We start from the raw sequence: 14,299 nt of genomic DNA, 5'->3' as shown, positions 1-14,299 counted from the left end.
AGGGTGGCGTGGCCATAGACTATTTTTAGTTTTTTGAGGAAACTCCACACTGTTTCCCATGGCGGCCACACCCATTTGCAATCCCACCAACGGCCACCACGGTTCCCTTTCTCCACATCCTCGCTGACTCTCTTTGTCCTTGTCTTTGATGACGGCCGTTCTAACAGGTATGGGTGTTCGATTTGCATTTCCCTGATGACTAGCCATGTTGAGTGCCTTGGCCCGCCTTTTCCCACACCTGTCGGCCATCTGTATGCCTTCTCTGGGAAAATGTCTATTCAGATCTTCTGACCTTTCTTTAATTGGATCGTTTGTTTTGTTTTGTTTTTATGCTATTGAGTTGTCCGAGTTCTTTATATATTATGGATAGTAACATTTGTTGATTTGGATGTTGATTTTATATGATTTGCAAACAATTTTTTTTTCCCATTCAGTGGGCTGTCTCTTCACTTCGTGGATGATTTCCTTGGCTATGCAGAAGCGTTTTAGTTGGACTTGGCCTGGCTGCTGACTTAGTTTGGAGGATGGGGGTGGTCGGTCTCTCGAGAAGTATTAACTGTGAAGTTAGTTTGTAGCTGAATTGTTCAAGATAAATGAGAATTTAGCAGGTAATTTGTTTCCATTAAATCTGTGTCTTCAAAAGATTTGTTGCAAAATTCTGTTGTTGGAGCTCAGTTTCTTTGCATAAAAACATCAGCCGGAGAACATGCTTTACACACACAAAATTGTCAGATAGAGATTTTTTTTCCCCCCAGGGGGGAAAAAAGCAATCTAAAAAAAGCAATCTAGAAGCATGACGATGAAAGTAAGTAATAGATTTTTTTTCCCCCCTAACTCTGCTGCTAAATAGCTGTGTGATTTTAGACAAGCTTAACCTTTCAGGCTCCCTTTCCAAACATGTAAAATGATCGTCTGAAGTTTGAAGCTTCTTCCAGTGCTAAAACACTCTATTTTTTTTTCACTTGGATGCACCTAGTCCTAGAATAAGATGCACTATTAGAATTCAACAAAATTTTTATTTAAAAATATAGCAACACCACGTAAGATAAATTAAAGTTATATTACTTATTACTGCTGTTATTATTATTGCTAGTATTTAGTTTCTCTGTGTGCTGCATAATTTTAGTAGCTGCCTCAAACACAGAATGCGTAGAGCAAGATAAGTCACTGGCTCCTATTACAATGACTGTTAATACTTGCATCATTAGTGAAAAGTAGAAACCTTTCACAGATAAGTTGAAGATATCATGGACTCACCTGGTTTCATAAATTGCGTAAAGTTTTTTGTGTTCTTTGACTGCATTCCTGAAAAAAATAAAAAAAAATAAAATATTAACTTGAATGGTTACTGAACCCCTACTCACGTGTCAGGGGAGAAGACAGAAAACAAACAATTAAAAGATAAGATAACTTCAAATAGCGATTTCTGCTGTGTCGAAAAGAAAACAAAGCCGTATGACAGAAAATTACTGGAGGGTAGTCGTATTAAACAGGAAAGCAAGAAAAACTTCTTCGAGGAAATAAATTTTTCGTTGAAATTTGAATCGTGGAAGAAGTTAACCATGAAATATGTAGGCAAACAGAAGCAGTATAAAGTTCAAAGTTCCTAAGCCGAGAATGAGCCGGATGTGGTTGAAAAAAGCGATCCTCCTCCCCCAAACCTCATCTCCTCCATTGCTGTCACGGGATGGTGACAATAAAAATTATAGTTATATGTCGATGACTACGTACAAGGCACTGTATTTCGCATGTTGAGTCACTTACAATGATCGAAAAAATAAAATAAAATAAAAATGATCGAAGTAAACCAATGGAGGTGAAATCCATAATTCGAGGCAGCAAAACCACAACTGACAGCTGAAACTAGATATCGGCGGTGTGGAAGGCAGACCCTGAGCTTCTGTCCAAAACCTATCGCCAGCCCGGGTGGCTGCGTCCTCAGCACAACGCCAGCCTGCGGACAAAGCGACTGGACACTTCAGCAGCGCGTCCAGAATCAAGAAGAAAAAGCTGGCAACATATAGCATGTGAAGAGGAATTACTGAACAAGACAGAGTAAGAAGAGGAAATCAGCAAAATAAATGTCTCCATATAACATTAGTAATAAGAAAAAGGAACAAGACGTAAAAAAGAATCCGGTAAATTGTTAGTTCTGAAAGATATGACCGTTTCAAGAAAAAAAAGTTTGAAGAGATAAATAAAGTGTCAATGGCTGAAGAAAACGTTGGTGAGCCGAAATATGATATCGAAGGACTCTCGGAGAATGGAATAATAACGTAAAGGAAAAGCAAGGAGAAATGGAACGTTTAAGCGCAGGTGCCAATCCCTGCGTAACAGCAGAAATCAGGAAACGATTGCTCGATAAAACGACAACGAATTTCCCATAATTAAAGAAGAAATACCTAACATTAAACAGAAGAAACCTCACTACGTTTTTATAATTTCTCTAAAGTCACAGTAATCCATTCCAGGCGGGACGATATTGGTGAAGGGATTGACTCATAGATCAACTGAACGGAACAGAAAGCTCAAAGATATCTGAAAAAAATAATCTGGTCAAATGATTCCTGACCAAGGACAAGCTTTTCAGCAAATACTGTTGGAACGACTGGACATTCGTATGCAAAACTGGACTTTACCTAAGCCTCACGCTTTATGCCCCCCCCCAAATCTCAAAATTAATCATGTCTAAATTTTCACATATCTAAATTTTTCCATTTTAGAAACTTTTAGAAAAAATAGGAAAAAGCATTCATGACCTGAGATGAAGCAAACGCTTCTTAGACGTGGCATGGAAAGCACAACCCCTCCGAGCCCAGCAAACTGCGCTTAATAAAAATTTAAAACACGAGTTAAAAAATAAGATATTTAAGAAAGTGAAACGCAAACTACGGATCGGCAGAAGACGTTTGCAGATCACCCGCAGGACACAGGACCTCTCCAGAACAGATGAAGAACTCTTGAATTTCGGCGTCGAGAAATCAAACGACTCAATGAAAACTGAGCAAAAAGCAGGAGCGGGCATTTCGGTAAACGGGACAGGCGCGGGGGACGCTTGTCGCGAAACTGGCCACTGGTGACCAAAGTGGACGCTGAAGCCCACGCACTGTGTGACTTCGCCTGCGACGCTCTGCGGTAGAACCGTAGCAATCGGCGGGGTGCCGGGCTGGTCCGCTGGGGGGTCCCAGCCTCGGCGGCACGGACAGCGGAGGTTCGCCTTCTCCACAGTTCGGGGCTCAGTGTCTGGCGAGGGGGTCAGTTCGGGGCTCCCCGCCAGGCGCGCGTGGCCTTTCCTGGGTGGCGCGCGTTTTCACAAGGACGCTGATGCTGTCGCCCAGGGCCCCGGCCTGCAACGCACTTGACCCTCATCGCTTCGTGGGAGGCCCCGGCGTCAAATGCAGCCGGAATCATGGGGAGACGCGAACGCTCCGTCCGCACCCCCGGCCCCCGCAAAGCCAGAAACCACATCCACACCACCGACAGCCCCGGAGGTAGAACCAGCTCCAGCGTCCACACTGAAGTCTAAGGTCTCATCGAACCAGAGAGAGACGCGAGGTACCGTGCGCCCCGATGACCAGCCGCTCCTCGGCGCGGACCTTGAAGCCCCACAAACCACGGGCTCCCAGAACGCGGTGGCAGCATAGGTAGAGGACGGACATCGTCGCTGGAAAAGGAAGAAGGGGTCGCGGGTCCCAGGCACGTCTGCACCTCTGCTCGGTGGGGGGCCCCCTCCCCATGGCTTTGGGTGACAGCCTTGCCCACGTGGTCCTCCACGGTGGCACCTGGCCCCCTGAAACCCTGGAGAAAGCAGCCGGATCACTGGCCTGCAGAAGGGTTGATTGGCAGCCTTGGCCCTCTGTCAGCCGCCTCGGCTCTGCCCTCTGCCCGCAGGACGATGCGTGTTCTCACGCTGCCTTCCCTCCGCCCTTGTTCTTCACCAACGAGCAGGCGAGGCCCTCGCCAGATGAATTCTGGGGGGAACAGATATTTAGTCCAATGGGATCAGCCCCTACCCTAACCGTGCTGGTGGTTGGTTACAAGATCAATAGATGCAGGGAAATTCATAGAATTTTGTAACAGAACACCAGTCTTAGTGATAATTTTTTAAATGTTGGAATAAATCCAAATGGATTCCAAACAAAAATTCGGAGACAAAAAGTCTCAGATTCAAATTTTTTTTTTTTTTTTTTTTAATATCCAAAATGTTTTGTCTCCGGTAGACACACTTGAAACAAAGGTTGAAAATAAAACGGAGGGAAAAAGCTATAGCAGGTAAGGCAACAACCTATGAGGCAGAGTAAAATCGATGTCAAAAATTTTGATATACAATGAGAAATATCACTTATTCATAAAAAGCGACATCCTTGGGGGGGAGGATATTACTATGATGAACGTATATTCACCTAACAACATAACCTTTTTAATATATGTAGCAACAGTGGATTGAATTGCAGAAAAATCAATCAAAAATCCCTCTCAGAGCTTATAGCTCATGGAAACAAAAAATGAGAAATAGAATATATAAGTCACATAATTAACAAACAGCCAATGAATGCATTTCAAATATCACATTTGGCACGTAAAGAATGTACGATCTCGTCAAGTATTCATTATTTAGACTCTACAGGAAGAACTTCAACAATCTCAAAGAAGCAGTAGATACAGATTGTTTTTTTCACATGATATCGTTTTTGCTAAAATTTCCTAAATTTTTGAAAAATAAATGATCCTTATGTTTCAAAAAAAATCTTACAGGGATTATAAAATACTTAGAATTGGATGGCAATCGATACACTTCACGCCAGAATTTGATTTAACCAAGAAGTGCATGAATAATTCTACATCAGAAAATCTGTCGGGGCACCTACCAAAATGGCAGGCAAAAAAAAAAAAAAAAACGTACATGCTTATCCCAGAAGATTCGGAGAAAGCTTTCTATAAGTCCAGCATCTATTTATTCGTATTAAAAGTTAATTGTTAGAAAGATATAGAAGAAACCTCCCTCATCTCGGTAAATGTTACATTTCAAAACGGTAAGGCACGTATTAGCCCGTCTTTAAATGGCTTCTCTCTAAGATCAGAAGGAGGTGAAAACGCTCACTTTGTGGTGCGGTTTTGGAAGTCCTAGACAATAGTCTAAGGAAACAACAGAAATTGCGGCAGGGTGAGAAGGGGGGGAAATCATTAATTTTTTAATGTATAGAACACGTGATAATTTATAGAGAGAATCCAAGAGAATTAAGACACAACTGTTAAAACAACAGAGTTTGGCAAAATTTCACTTCCATGGTCAATGTCCAAAGACGAATATTTCTCTACAAAAGTAAACCTGCTGGAAAATATAATAAGGTACAAAATGTAAAACCGTAACAAAATGCCATTAGCGACGGCGTTACTTTCACTCTGCAGACACGAGATAGGCCCCGTGTCCCAAATCTGGTCGGCACTTTGTCACACTCACACACCAAGCGGGCGTGGGGTTTATCACTCACGGAATGGGGCTTTTGGGGGGAACGACAGGGCGGGCTTGCCAGGCCGATCTGGAAACGGCTTGAGAGAGAGGGAGAAGGAGATGGTGTTGGATTCTTGTGGCGCGGGCGTGGTGCCGGGGCGTTTATTTCTGGACAGGGGCAGAGGTTTGTGCGCTTTCAGACTTCGACTGGTGCCAACGGAACGAACACCTGGCTCCTCCTTTGTCCGACATCAAAAAAAGGTGATCCCACTGTCACGAATAGCAAAAACAAACATAAAGAACCCCACAAATCCCTACGGAAGAAAAGGAGCTCTTTAAAGTGACATTTAAAAGGATTTCAAAAACGAAACGTTGCATGCATATGTAACAGGATGACTTAGGAATACAAACGCGTTAATTCTTCCCGAATCAATCTACAAAAATCAATGCAATCCCAGTAAAATCCCTACTGAAACTTAAAACGTTTTTTTGTGTTTTTTGGGGGAAATGCAATCATTCATTCAAAAATGTATGGAAGAAAAAATATTATCTGACAGCTAACATTTTTTTTGAAAAGGAATGACAAAAAGAACCGTTAATCGTATCGGATACTGATATTACACATTTATAATAATAAGACCAATATGGTGCTGGCACCGAAAACACCACTAACGAACAAACGGAAGAGAGCAACAGTCTCGGTGACAGATGCGAGTGTCTGGGCACGGAGGCCTGGAAAATCCAGAAAAGTTTGCACCGAAAAACAAATGGCCAAAGGGCATTTTACCATAAGGTTTTGGAAAACTGGGTCACGAAAATATAATTAGGTCTCTATCAGTAAACCTGAATAGCAGTTGGCTCCGGATAGACTGAAAACCTAAACGGTTAAAAAAAAAAAAAAAAGGTGTATTTCTTCTTGACTTACTTTCAGTTGTTTTTGTCTTTATAGAAATTTCACCCAAAAGATCTAATTTGCTGTTGTTCTTAGTATTCCCTTATAATCGTTTTTTTCTTCTTTTAGGCTGGTAGTAATGCCAGTTCTAGCATTCCTGGTTTTTCTAATTTGAATTTTCTCTCCTTTTTGCCGTCAGCCTTCGTAAAGGTTTATGTGCACTACTGATGTTTTCAAAAAGCTGTCTTTGATTTTATTCATTTTCGTTGTAGTGTTTCTATCATCTATTGTATTCATTTTTGCTCTAACCTGTATTGTTTCCTTTTATCCGCTTTCCTGGTTTAGGTTTGTTCTCGTTCTAGTTTTTAAAGACTGGCGATCATTTTCTTGATTAAAATCTTTCCTTTTGTAAAAGAGGCACTAATAGCTTTAAATTTCCCTCTAGGGAGTGGTTTAGCTGTACCTATAGTTTTACCATGTTTTATTATCATTTACACTCATTTAAAGTATTTTCTAATTTCCTTTATAATTTCTTCTTTGATTCACTGGTTATTTAGAAGCATGTCGTTTAATTTTCACGAATTTCTTTTGGGTTTTGATTTCTAATATTATTTTATTTTGGTTGCAGAACCTGCTTTGTATGACTTAAATACTTTGCATTTGTTGACCTGGAGTCTGACAACAACTTTTAAAGTACAACATGAAAGATGCGATGCATGAAACAAACAATTGCTAAACTGTGCTTTATTAAAATTAAAAATTTCTGCTTGAAAGACGCTGTCAACAAATGAAAGGCAAGCCACGGACTGAGAAAAAAAATTGCAAAAAACATGTCTAATAAAGAACACAATACACAAAAAACTTTGTATATTATCCACAACATACAAAGAACTCTTAAAAATCAACAAGAAAATGAATAACCCAATTTAAAAAAAATGGGCCAAAGACCAAAGCAGACACCTTGCCAAAGAAGTCATCGAGAGAGCAAATGAGCTTATGAAAAGATGCTCAGTATCATCTGTCATCAGGGAAATGCGAATTAAAACAAGATATCACCACTCACCTATTGGAATGGCCAAAGTCTAGAACACCAAATGCTGGTGAAGATGCGAAAACACCAGGAACTCTCATTCATCGCCAGTGGCAACACAGAATGGTGCAGCCACATTCTGGCAGTTTCTTACAAAGTTAAACAAGCACTTAGCATACAACCCGGCAACTGCACTTTCTTATAGCCACCCAAATGAATTGAAAACTATGTCCATACAGAACCCCGCACACCGATGTCTGCAGTAGCTTCATCCACGCTTGCCAGAACTTGAAAGCAACCGACCTGTCCTTCAGTAGGTGATGAGTAAATGAACTGTGGTCCATCCAGACAGTGGAAGATTATTCAGAGATAAAAAGCAATGAACTATCAAGCCATGAAAAGACATGGAGGAATCTTAGATGCGTATGACCGAGTGAAGAAGGCTGCAAACTGTGTGATCTCTATCACACGACATTCCAGAAAAGACAAACTGTAGATATGGTATAAATATCGGTGGTTGCCAGGAGTGGGAGGTAAGTATAAACAGGCAGTACACAGAGGATTTTTCGGGCAGCGAAACTATTCCGTATGAGACTGTCATGGTGGATACATAGCATTATACGTTTGTCCAAACCCACAGAATGTTCAACACCAAGAGTTAACCGTCACGTAAACGACAGACTTCGAGTGATAATGACGTGTCATGTGGGTTCATCACTGGTAACAAATGAACCATCAGGGGGATGTTAATTGATCTAATAACCCAGTTACAGCATGGGCAGAAGCCATGAAGAGACATTTCTCTGAATATATGCTGTACAAATGCCCACTGAGCATATAAAAATGTTCAACATTATTATATATTGAGATGCAAACTGAAACTATGAGATTTCACTGCACGCCTATCGGAATGGCTGAAATTTAAAAAAATCTGACACCACCAAATGCTGGCAAGCATGCAGAGAAATTAGATCCCTTACACATTGCTGGCGAAAACGTAATAAAACATGGCCATCCTAGAAAACAGTTTGGTGGTTTCTAAAAAAAAAAAAAATCTAAGCGTGCCGATACCACTCAACCTGCCAATTGTACGCCTGGAATTTATTCCAGAGAAATGAAGAATATGTTCACGCAGGGGTCTGTGCACAACTGTTTGCAGCTGCTCTGTCCACAGGGGCCAAAATGGAATGGTCCAGATGCTCTTCGATCAATAAACACGTGAACAGACGCTGGTTAGTCCACGCCGCAGAGAACTGGTCAGCCATGTTGCAACAAACCATCTCATGAAACTGGACAACTATGCTGGGTGAGAGCGCTCACCCCCGATATTGCATTCTGGGTTATTTCTTCATATAACATAGCTGAAATGACAAACTTATATGACGGAAGAACAGTCTGGTGGGTGCTGGAGACTAAGCGGGGGTGGGGGTGCGGGGCGGCGGCCAGAGGTGGGGGTGAGGGTCCCTCATGGCGATGCAAACGCCCTGTCTTGGCCCTGCCAAGGTCACCATCCTGATTGTGATACCGCAGTGTAATTTTTCAAAATATCACCTTTGAGGACAACCGGGTAAGGGCTCGTGGGATCTCTCTGTATTACAGCCACATATGAATCTAAAACGTCCTCAAATTAAAAGTTTACTTAAAAGAGTTAAGCCCTAAACATTTTAGGGAAAAAAAACCCTCACTAACTACTGAGTTTTTAAGTGGGAAAACATCTTTTGAGGAAAAAAAGTGATAGAAATTACAAAATAAATGAGCAATACATGTTTCACAGTTTTAAAAGCTGAATATGATGAAAACATTATGAGCAAATTTTGATGCAAATATGAATTAGAACAATGAGATAACATTTTCATGAACCAATTTAAAAAGTTAATTAACGTCGCCGCGCGTTCTGTAACACAAACATTCTAATGCACTCTGGTGACAATGCTGTTAATTTTCATATGTCTATCAGAGCCTCAAGGACTGTCATGTGAGCGGGTGCCACCTCCCCCCATGACCACCTAAACATCGCAGCTAAACCACAGATCAGCCATCACCCGCAACGCCTGAGGACTACTGAACACAGTCCTACAACGGGACGCGCGGAAGACGCCACCTCGAGACTGGCAGGAGGGCGGAGGCCTGACAGGCTGGTCCCATGCCCGCGTGTGGTGGTTAAAGGCGGAGGTCCCCCAGGAAGAGTGAGGGGTCCCGGCCCAGGTTCCAGTGCCGGGAAGAGAAGTCCCCACAACCTCTGCTGTGAAAGCAGCAGGGATGGTGGCCGAGTGACATGGAGGGTGCCAGGAGTCACAGACTTTCCTCTTAAAGGGCCCGCGTGGACTCACCGCTGACAGGGACTCGCTCGCTCTGATTCCAGTGTGGGGACGCAGCTCGACAGGTGCTAGGGACACTCGGGGAGGGACCGAGATGTCTGCTTCAGGGCGAGGGCTGGAGGGGTGGCTTCTCCGGGACAGAAGTACTGGCAGAGGCCACTGTCCCTCCGTTGGGCCCTCCTCCCACCCAGCCTGCACGCACCACGGGCACCATATTGAGTGTCCCTCAGCCTGGCGGAAGCGCTTGCCCCGCCCACGTGACTCTGAGGCCCCGCCCCTCCCACGTGTGGGCCCCCAAGCCGCCTCCAGTGGCTTTACCGCGCAAACAGCCTATCTGCAGACTTTTCTGAAAGGCCCGCAAACCCCAAACAAGCCACATCCGGCCGCCGCGGGCCCCGCACCTCTTGCAGAGCAGCCCCCAGCCCGGCTCTAGCGGCAGAGGCCTCCGTTTGAGGTTTAGCATCTCCCAGGTGCCTCCAAGCCCAGCACAAGTGGCAACCAACTGCAGATCACTCTGTAGCTCAGACCAGATGGCTCTAGTCAGGGCACAGGCAGCAGCTGACCTTGGCCTACACCAGAGCCCCTCCTAAGAGGCCCCAGAACCAACGCACCTGGTGGCCGGCTTCGGACCACAGCAGAACCCCCATCCAACCACCTCTGCAAACGACACCCCAAAGGGCAGAGCGGGCAGGCACCAGAGCGCAGCTAAAGTGAATTCTTCTCCATGGGGTCAGCCCTGCACAACAGCTCACAGTCACGGCCATTCCTCACGACCACCAGCCCGAGGGTCAGTCCCTCCCACTGACGTGCCAACAGCAACCAAGGCTCAACGACAACAGGAGGGCACGTGCAGCCCACACAGGGGACACACCTGGAGCACTCGGCTCAGGTGACCCAGGAGACCGTCCCCCCACAGGACACCTACTACATAAGGCCACCCTGCCAAGACCGGGAGACACAACAGCTCTACCTAATACCAAAATGAGGAGACAAAGACACATGAAAGAACAGAACAAAGCTCCAGAAAAAAAACTAAATTAAATGGAGGCCCACCATCTATCAAAGGCAGATTCAAAGCACTGGTTATGAGGATGCTCAAGAAACTTAGCGAGGGCTTCCACAACGATATAGTAAGCGGAAAAAAGGACATAGAAATCGTTTTTTAAAAGTCAGGAATGAAGAATCCAATAACTGAAATGAAGAATACACTAGAAGGAATCAACAGCTGATTAGAATCAGCAATTTGGAAGATAAGGTAGCAGAAAATGCCCAATGAGAACAGCAAAAAGAAAACAGAATCCCAAAGAATGAGAAGATTTAAAGGGACGACGTCAAGCCTCCCAGCATACGCTTCACAGGGGTGTGCACCAAATTGTTGAAAGGTAATTGTTCAAGCGAATGATAATTGACGATTTCACCTATGTAGAAGTGACACGTGACAGCGAGAGCAAACGGAACAGAAAATGAAACAGAAGGGTGTCACCGTAAGAGTCACATGCTACGCACGAAATGGTATGATGCCACTTAAGGGTAGGTTGTAATCATTTAAAGATGTCTATTTTAAACCCTGGAGCAGCTAGTGAAACAAAATAAGATAGATATAGCGAACGAGTCAATCACAGAGAGAAAATGGGATCAGAATAAAAATCTGTTAATCTTCTGACAAAGCCCGGGTGGCTGATGTGAAAGTTCTGATTTAAATAAAGTGAAGGATAACGATGCATTCACGGTACACGGACTGCGCTTTCCGTCCACGGAGCATTTGTCACTCGGCGCGCCCTAGTCCTTTCTCCCTTTGTCCCCGCTCTTTCCTTGGCTTTCTCTGTTATTTTCTGTCCCAGTGATTTTTCGGGGTCCAAACCAAGGGCCATCTTTCTTTAGGACTTTTCCCTCTTCCTCCGGCAAGACCTGGCCTTGCTGCTTCCCCAAGCCCAGCCCCCCTCCCCGGCTCCCGCTTGGGCAAAGCTCTCATGAATCTGCTTGGAACGCACGCGGATAATGAGTTTATCGTTGGTTGCGTTCCCACCGTGGGCCGGGCCTGTGCTGCTCTCACGCGCTTTTAACCCTCTGTGCGCCTCGCCCCCGCTTCTCTGCGGACGGCGGCAGGTGCGCCTTCCCGACAGCGGCGCCTTGTTCCTGGAGCAGGAAATGAGCCCCCGGCTCCTCGCGGCCCGGAGCCCGATTCTTCGCAAATACAAAACTACACACGGTGGCGTGAACACGCCTCCCCCCGCGGAGCGGGCCCCGGGCTCCGGTCGCCCTCCCCAGGCTCGTGGTGACACCGTTCGTCGCGTTCGAGCCACCCGGCCCCGCCCGCACGCGGACGCGGGCTCCCTTCTCTGCCTCGGCTGCAGGTGGGGCACGAGTGAGTGTTCCCAGCAGGTGCCCCCCGCCCCCCCGCACCGGCCCAGCTCCCCCAAGCGCAGCTATTTCAGGCTTTCGCCCTGAAAATTAAATTCGCGCTGAGCAGGGCCGGGCGCCGAGATGCGTGGAGCGAAGGCGCCCCCTACTGCATCCAGCCTGGAGCCGCAGCGCCTGACGCCTCCGTAGAAGGGACGATGCCGGCTGGGGCCGTGGGGACTCGCCTGGCAGACGGCTCTTTCTTAGGGGAAACACTGAATTTCACATTGAAACGCGCGTTCCTGAAACGGCAACCAATATTCTTCTAAAACGTGGCTTTCTATGCGGTTAGGATACGTCTCATTGTCTCACAGTCCCCTCGGGTCTGTCTGGCCACGGGCTCAACTATTTACATGTTTATAAACACTAAGAGCAGAGACTGAGTCAGAATTTAGTCACAGGGAGGAGGTAAGAATTGAATTACTTTTTTTTTTTCTTTTCGCAAAAATTACTGAATGACTGTTCAGTCGCCGTAAAGCTTTAAATCGCTCGTTATCTGAACTGTGTGGTTTGCCTGATGCTGTTTCCTCCTGGGAGAGAGGAATCGCTGTCGCTGGTGTCACTAGGCTTAGAATCCTAACACCTAACAGGTAAAAAGTAGATCGGGTCGATTATAGATAGAAATTTAGCGTTGACTCTGATTATTTTTAATTTAATGATTTTCACTGTCGATGAACTTGTTGGTCACACATCTTTTGAGAAATCAGAAAATAAGGAAATGCGGATATTCAATCCATCCACTTCAGAATCCAAAAGCCTTTCGAATTAGCATGCTATCTCACGCGCTGGAAGTTCTCTCTCTTCTAGAATCTGCTATTTAATACCGTGGCTCCATGTACATTTAGAGTACCGCTCCCTGTGCATCTGCAACATTGATAGATTTTATGTCCTCCTCCTGAAATATATTTACAAGGTCTCATTTTCGGAGAATCTCAGGATTTTTGGAACGTGCCGAAGCACCAGCAGGTAGCTTAGATGTGTAATGCATGGCGTCAGACACAGCTGGAGAGCCGAGAACGCCCCGCCCTGAAAGCAGAGCCAGAAACGGGCCTTTTCTCACGATGCCTCCGGTCAAGGTGACTATAAACGAGGCGGTGTCACAAAAGATGTGGAATAATAGGGTAAACGCTCGGACGCTTCCACCTGTGCTTTTGCCTCTGCGTCCATCTTGTTTGTGCCGCTCCGAGGGGCCCCTGCTCCCGGCCGGGTGTCCCTAGTGCCAGCTCACCTCTCGGGTTCCGCGGCGCCCACAAAGACGCCGCGTGCGCGGGGGTCCCCGAGGCAGCGCGGGCCCCCGCGCCCGGCCCCGGCCCTGCCCTCGGGTCGCCGACCCCGCGGGCCCTCGCTGCGGACACTGCGGCTTCGCGACAAGGAACGGGCCTTCGGAGCAGCCCCACGTGGAGAGCGCGGACAGGCGGGGGGCTAATTCCCACCGCGCCCCCCCCCCGGGTTCCCTCCTGTCGCAGTGGATGACGGAGAACAGGAGGCTCGCGAGCTGGTTTCCATCTAGCGACAGTGGGCGGTGCGGGCAGAGGGGCGCGCGTCGGGGACGGAGGGCGACCGGGCCGGCCGGGCGAGGGCCAGGGCGGCTCCTGGGGACACTCCCTGCGGACGCTCGGGCCCCTCCGCGCCGGAGCGGGGGCGGGGCGGGTCGCCGAGGCCCCGGGGCGTCCTGCGGACCCTCTAGCAACTTCTGCGGGAGCGTGGCGGGTCCCGAGGCTGCGCGCCCCCGCCCCACCCCCCGCGCCCGCCGGCGCGTTGGCTGAGCGTCTGGCGGCCTCTGCCGGAGCCGCCGCACGGGGACGTCCCTCGCAGCCCAGGCGACATGTGGCGCTCGGAGAGGTGAGAGCCAGCGCGAGTGCGCCGGCGGGCGGGGAGCTGCGGCGGCGGCGCGGCCTCGGCGCGGGGCGCGGGGCGCGGGCAAGTGGGCGCGGGCGGCACCGGGCGCTGACGCCGCGCTGGCCTTCGTTGCGCGCGGCCGGCCGGGCGACAGCGGGCGGCGGCGGAGGACGCACGGTGGCCGCGGCTCGCCTCCCGGGCCGGGCGCCGCGTGAGCCCAGGAAGAAGGCGCGGGCGGCGGTGAGCGGGCAGCCGGCGCCCCGTCCTGGGCGCCCCGGGGCCCGCAGCGGAGCCGGGGGGCAGGCGGGCGGCCGGGAGCGCAAACTTTCCCCCGGCGACCGCGGGCGCGCAGCCGGCGCGGAGGGCAG

This window comes from Pteropus medius, unplaced genomic scaffold (genome assembly GCF_902729225.1).
Source record: "Pteropus medius unplaced genomic scaffold, Ma_sr-lr_union100, whole genome shotgun sequence".
In the NCBI taxonomy this organism is placed as follows: Eukaryota; Metazoa; Chordata; class Mammalia; order Chiroptera; family Pteropodidae; genus Pteropus; species Pteropus medius.
This window is presented reverse-complemented; position numbering follows the sequence as displayed.